Genomic DNA, 7,734 nt, shown 5'->3' on the forward strand with positions numbered 1-7,734 from the left:
CTCCATCATGTCCTTTTGTGTTAAATAGCATTTTCATTCCCTTCTCATTTATTTTACTATATTTTTGGTGTAATTTTCTTATTGTTTGTCCTATGGATTACAATTAACATCTTAAATTATAACAATCCAGCAACTTAATTTCATAGTAAATAAATTTTACTCCTAAACGGCTCCATTATTTCTCCCCTCCTTTGTTCTGTTACTGTCATATAATTGCATCTTTACATATGGTATGCCCATTAACACAGATTTATAATTATTGCTTTATGTAGCTGCACTTTAAATCAGGAGTAGAAAAGAGTTATAAACAAAAACTGTATTTATACTGTCTTTTATATGTACCTGTACAGTTACATGTGCTTTTTATTTCTTCATGTGTGTTTAAGTTACTGTCTAGTGACCTTTCATTTCTACCTGAAGAATTCCTTTTAGTACTTCTTGTAGGACAATCCACTAGTGTTGAATTCTCTTAGTGATTACTTATCTTGTGATCTTTTAATTTCTCCTTCATTTTTGAAGAATAGATGTACTGGAATAGAACACTTGAATGACATTCTTTATTTTATTTTCTTTTTTTTTTTTTTGAAACGGAATCTCACTCTGTCGCCCAGGCTAGAGTGTGGTGGTGTGATCTCAGCTCACTGCAAGCTCAACCTCCCAGGTTCAGGCCATTCTCCTGCCTCAGCCTCCCGAGTAGCTGGGACTACAGGCACCTGCAACCACGCCCGGCCATTTTTTTTTTGTATTTTTAGTAGAAATGGGGTTTCACCGTGTTCGCCAGGATGGTCTCGATCTCCTGACCTCGTGATCTGCCCGCCTCAGCCTCCCAAAGTGCTGGGATTGCAAGCGTGAGCCACTGCGCCTGGCTGACAGTCTTTATTTTCTTTCAGTACTTTGAGTATGTTATCCCAATTCCTTCTGAACTGCATTTCTGAGCTGGGCATATTATGAAGCATCTCTTGTACATGATGAGTCACTTTTGTCTTACTGTTTCAAGATTCTTTGCCTTTGACTAATTTCTTTTTATTTTTAAAACTTTTCTATTGCGGTAAAATACATGTAACACAAAATTGATCATCGTAACCATTGTTAAGTGTAGAGTTTAGTGGTATTAAATATATTCAGAATGTTGTGCAACCATCACCAAATCCATCTACATAACTGTTTTATCTTACAAAACAAATTCTATGCCCATTAAACAGTAACTCTCCATTTTCTCCTTCCAGCCCCTAGCAGCCACCATTCTACTTTCTTTCTGTATGATTTTGACTACTTTAAGTACCTCGTAAATGGCATCATGCAGTATTTGTGGTTTTGTGACTGGTTTATTTCACTTAGCCTAATGTCCTCAAGGTTCATCAATGTTGCAGCATACTTCAAAATGTTCTTCTTTTTTACGGCTGAATAATATTCAATTGTATGTATATTCCACATTTGCTTATCCATTCATCTGTTGATGAACACTTGGGTTCTTTCAGTGTTTTAACTATTCTGAATAATATTCCTATTAACATGGCTGTCCAAATACCTCTTTGAGAACCTGCTATGAATTCTATTGGGTATATAACAAGACATGAAATTGCTGAATCTTACAGTAATTCTGCTTTTATATGTTTGAGGAAACACTATACTGTTTTCCACAGTGGCTGTACCATTTTGCATTCACATCAATAGTGTGCAAGGGTTCCAACCTCTCTATGTCATCACCAACACTTATTATTTTCTGATTCTTTTCATAGTTACCATCCTAAGAGATGTGAGGTGGTATCTCACTGCGATTTTGACTTACATTTGCCTAATGATTAGTGATGTTGAGACTCTTTTTAAGTGCTTATTAGCCATTTGTATATCTTTAGAGAAATGGTCTTTTTTACTTTTGACGTTTAATTATAATGTATCTCGCTAAGGTTGTCTTTGAGTTATTCCTACTTGGAGTTGAGCTTCTTGGATGTATATATTAATGTAGTCCATCAAATTTGGGTAGATTTTGGCTATTATTTCTTCAAAAGTTCTTTCTGCCCCTGTATATTCTCTTTCCTTCTGGTACTTCCATTATATGTATGTTTGTATGCTTGATGGTGCCCCATATTTCTCAGAGGCTCTGCTCACTTTAAAAAAAATTATTTTACGTTTCTGTTTATCAGACTAGATAATCTCATTGGACCTATCTTGAAAGGTGCTGATTCCTTTTTTTGCCAGTTCAAATCTATTGTTGAGCACATCTAGTACATTTTTTATTTCAGTACTTTTCAACTCCAGAATTTCTGCTTAGTTCTTTTTATAATTTCTCTCTGTATCGATCCTTCCCAAACTTTTCTTTAGTCCTGTAAACATGGTCTCCTTTTGTTCTTTGAACATATTTGAAATAGTCAATTCAAAAGTCTTTGTCTAGTAAGTCTAAGGTCAAAGCTTCCTCAAGAACACTTTCTATTGATTGCTCCTTTTCCTGTGTGTCAGCCATAATTCCTTTTCTTTTATGTCTCATACTTTTTGTTGACACTTGGACATTTAAAATATAATCTGGCAACTTTGGAAATCGGATTCCACCACTACACCCAACTCCCAGAGTTTGTTGTTGTTGCTATTTTTTGTTGTCCAACTCCCTCCTCCCCCAACCCTCCACTACCCTTCCCAGCCTCTGATAACCCTCATTCTACTCATTCTACTCTCTATGTCCATGAGTTGAATTGTTTTGATTTTCAGATTCCACAAATAAGTGAAAACATGCTATGTTAATCTTTCTGTCCCTGGCTTGTTTCACTTAATGATTGCTAGTTCCATCCATGTTGTTGCAAATGACTGGATCTCATTCTTTTTATGACTGAATAGTACTCCATTGTGTATATGTACCACATTTTCTTTATCCATTCATCTGTTGATGGACACTTAGGTTGCTTCCAAATCTTAGCTATCGTAAACAGTGCTGCAACAAACAGGAGTGCAGAAATCTATTTCATATACTGATTTCCTTTCTTTTGGGTATATACCCAGCAGTGCATATTTGCTGAATCTTATGGTAGCTCAATTTATAGTTTTTTGAGAAAATTCGAAACTGTTATAGTGGTTGTACTAATTTACATTTCCAACAACAGTGTACGCGGTTTCTCTGTTCACATCTTCACCAGCATTTGACATTTCTTATGGAGCAGTCTGCTGGTAATGAATTCCTTCAGCTATTATAAGTCTTAAAAAATCTTCATTTTTGCCTTCAATTATGAAAGTTCTTTTCACTGGATATAGATTTCTAATACATAGTTTTTTAATCCTGTCAGTACTTTAAATATGTTCTTCCAACATCTTCTTATGTGCATACTTTCTGGTGAGAAAGTTGTCCTATTTATCTTTCTTCCTTTCTACATTACATAATCATGCTGTGTCTTGGTGTAATTTTCTTCATATTTCTTGTACTTGGTATGCATTAAGGCTCTTGGATATATGGATTTATGCTTTCACTTAATTTGGAAAATTTTCACCTACTATTTCTCAAAACAGTTTTCTGCCCTTTTTCCCTTTGCTGTACAGACTATATTTATGTATATCAAGACACTTAAAGTTGTTCCATATCTCACTGATGCTTTGTTGATTATTTTTCACTTCTATTTTTCTCTTTGTGTTTCATGTTGAATTTTCTATATTGCTATGACTTCACATAGATGAACTTTTTTCTTCTGCAGTATATAATTTGCCATTAATCCCATTCAGTATATATTTTAATCTCAGAAATTGTAGTCTTTGTCTCTAGTAGTTCTATTTGTTTCATTTACATATATGTATCTTCTCAGTCTCAACTTTTAATATATGGAATATGGTTATAGTGACTGTTCTAGTGACCTTGTCTGTTAACTCCATCCTCTGTCATTTCTGGATAGGTTTACACATATTTTTCTCTCTAATATGGGTCATAATTTTCTGTTTCTTTGCATGTCTAGTAATTTTTTCATTTAAAACTGGACATTGTGATCTTATCTTGCTGAATGCTGTATATTTTTTAACCTTTTTATTTATTTATTTATTTATTGAGACAGGGTTTTGCTCTTATTGCCCAGGCTGGAGAGCGACGGTGCCATATCGGCTCACTGCAACCTCCGCCTCCCGGGTTCAAGTGATTCTCCTGCCTCAGCCTCCCTATTAGCTGGGATTACAGCCATATGCCATCACACCCTGCTAATTTTTGTATTTTTAGTAGAGACGGGGTTTCACCCTATTGGCTAGGCTGGTCTTGAACTCCTGACCTCAGGTCATCCACCCACCTAGGCCTCCCAAAGTGCTGGGATTACAGGCATGAGCCACCATGCCCTGCCTGTATTTTTTAAAATCTTAAAAATACTTTTAGCTTTGTTCTGAAACAGTTAAATTACTTGGAAACTGTTTGTTCCTTTCAATTCTTACTGGTAATATTTTTTAGGTAAGTCCGGCCCCATTACTGGGGCAAGATCTTTCTGTGTTTTTGTGTAACATTCCATGAATCCTGAATTTTGCTATTCTGGCTAGTGGGAATATGCCCTATTGCTGAGCACATGTGAATGTCAACCACTGTTACCTCTACTTCTTTCAGTTTGTTCTTTCTTTGGCCTCAGATAATTTCATTGTATGAGTGAGATTATCAGTATTCTGATGAATACTCAAGGAGGACCCTCCCTCTGCAGATCTCTGGAGTTTCTCTCTCTCTCTCTCCCCCCCACCCTCCGTGTGTGTGTGTGTGTGTGTGTGTGTGTGTGTGTGTGTGTGTGTGAATCTCTCTGCTTATTCCTTATCCCATGAATTATAGCCACCTTCATCTTGGATGCTGAGCTCCACCTCTTCAATTTAGGAAGTCTACTTGGGTTCCCCCACTCTAACCCATGGCCTAAAATCGCTCTCAAATCAGTAAGGCAGGCAATTGTAGGCTTCACGAAGTTTGTTCCTCATCTCTTAAGGATCCCTGTTTTTTATTGCCTGATTCCAGTGTCTTTAAAACAAAAACAAAAACCAAACCCTTGTTTCATATTTTGGGTGTTTTGGGGATTGTTCAGGTGGGATGGTAAAACTCATCTATCTTGGCCAGAAGCAGAAGTCTTCCTAAAGTTTTTTAGTCCTCATTATTTCCAATGCCTTGGTGCCAGGGCAGGGTATATATTCACTACAACAGCAGGTCAAAATTATTCAAGAAGATTTTGTTTACTATGTGGCATGTGGGCTTTCAGTGTAGGGTTATCTGGTGTGTCTCTTGTGATATGAATATTTGTATTAAGATGGCCTAATCTTTTGTCTCAGTTGTGTCTCAGTTTTCTCTCAATTGGAATTTCAGTTAACATGTGTTTCTCTTTAATTCTAGCAGGATGGGGTTTTACTTTTCCTATCACAAGTGAGGAAAGTGGAAAATGGTTTTAAAGTCTTGGAATTCACAGAAAGAAGTCCTGTGAACACCATGTGAAATTAAGCCATTCTTGTTGAGGGAAGGGAGTATAATAACAGGGAGGGAGAGGAGACAATATTCCTTTTAAATCCTATATGGCAAACTTTCATTTTCCATGACTACTATGAGTCAGAAAACTGTAGTTTAAGAAGAAATCTTTCCAATCATTCCATCCCATTCCCCTACAAGACCTTTTATTAAATAAGACTTTAAAAGCTAGGAAAGATGATTAAAATAACTTCTCCAAGGGAGAGAAGTAAATGAACAGAGATGTAGTTGAAGACTAATAGGGATTGATCTATACTACATCTAAGATTCCTTGCAATTCCAAACCCAATTCCAGAATACCCACTCTATACAGAGTCAACTATCAGTTTCTAAAGTGTTATGGAGTCAAACTAGACCGTTTAAAGACTAAATGTTGACCGAGTGTCATTGTCACACATCCACAAAAAGACATGGTAGTCTTTCAAAACATTTTTTTCAAGTATCTATATCACACACGAGTTTTATCTACTGTAATTAAAGTAATATATTTAGCTATAATTCTAAGGACTAAGCACCACCACCAATATCTCCTGTGTTCCTGGAATGAACATAATCTTAATATAAAGAGGGGAAAAACAGAATGAAAACAAGGTTAGAAAGATAGTCCCTAGCTGCTTGTGAGAAAGTTAAAACAACTATAACAAAAGTCTGAGCATGGATATATTTTAAACGGCCTACATACTTTTAATTCCCTGAAAATAATGCAGAAAATCTAAAAATGTTGAAAACCTTCTTGGGGATTGCAAGTGTGGAAATACAGAATGAATTGCAAACTTTACATTTTTTTCTGTAGATATTTAAGAATCTGTTTCCATTTCAATATTTCCTTGCTCTTTTTGTTATTGAAATGCTAATTCAGATGATTGCCAGTGAAATAGAAGATCCTATAATGGATATTCTGAGATTGAAAAGTGAAGGAGGGTATTGCTTCTAGTTCAATTCTATGCACCCAAACATTCAACATTAAGTAAAATCAATGGTCTCCTCCTAAATTCTCAGGACTTTATTTTAAATAAGCTTTCCCCATTTACATAGCATGGCACTGATGTTGCTGACAAATTCCAATGTAGCATGCAACAGTGGTTCCTAATTGCTTTAGCATTTATCATGCACAAGAGACAGGAGGGAAGTTGTCTCATTTTGTACAGCTCAGTTGCATTTCTTATCTCTGAAGTAAATTTAAGCAGCAAACTGGGATTTAAGGTAGCTGCCTGAAAACCAGCATCCATTAACATGCATATCTTGGGGGGAAAATGAATTGGGTGTTCTAAAGCAGAGTACAGTTCCATCTCATTCTGTGCATTAATTTTACATAATTTCTCTTTTGCACATTTATAAATTAAGGACCATAATCCTCCTTACCCATACAAATTCTCATGCTCACGTTTTCCAGGTTGTGCCTTTTGTCTGCTTTGTTTTCAAAACATTCATTTTATTTTTCCTTTTTTGCCCACACTATGCAGATGTAAGTTTTCAAAAAATTATGAAAAAGCATTTTGGTGTACTTCCAAGATACCATTTGGGCTCAATTAGCACCAGGTAATATTCTTCCAAGCAGTCATGGGAGGTGCTTAACTACTGTGCAATTAGGCATCTTTTACCTGACAAGTCTTCTGAACAGGTTTTATGTTACAAAGAAATAGTACCCCTTCACATTCTACAGCAAACATTTGGTTACCATATATGAGTCTAGGAGAGTGGGGGAGCTCAAGTTCTGCTTATGCACTCTTGAATGTAATCCTTCCTGCCAGTGAGTTCTGATGATTTGTCTAAGCAGCCACAGACTACGGCTACTGTTCCAGGAATTCAAATCCCATTAAGATGTAAACCCCCAAAGGGGTATACAAAATCAGATGGACTGAGAAGCACAGGTGTGCCTATTTGTCTTTGAGGGGCTGTTTGGATGAATAAAGTATATTTGGACTATGCCCTGACAAATATAGATTGCCCCCTTGAAGTGAGGATTAAAGTTTATGTATGTATATATGTATGTATGTACATATGTACATATGTATATATGGGTATGTATATATGTATATATGGGTATGTATATATGGGTATGTAAATATACACTGATCCTAAAATGGTCGCTGTTGTAGATAGTTTCTAACAGTTTCTAATAATAAAGGCAGTCTAATTACACCTTCCTATTGTGACATAGATATTGTTTTACAAAATACCCCCTAGGTGCATCAAGTGAAGTCAAGCTTTACAATAAACTATTGTCTGTATATAGACAATCCATGTACCTTGTAGATTTTGCACACCATTTGTGACTTGCTTTCCTATCC

The sequence above is a fragment of the Macaca mulatta genome, chromosome X, assembly GCF_049350105.2.
Source record: "Macaca mulatta isolate MMU2019108-1 chromosome X, T2T-MMU8v2.0, whole genome shotgun sequence".
NCBI lineage: Eukaryota > Metazoa > Chordata > Mammalia > Primates > Cercopithecidae > Macaca > Macaca mulatta.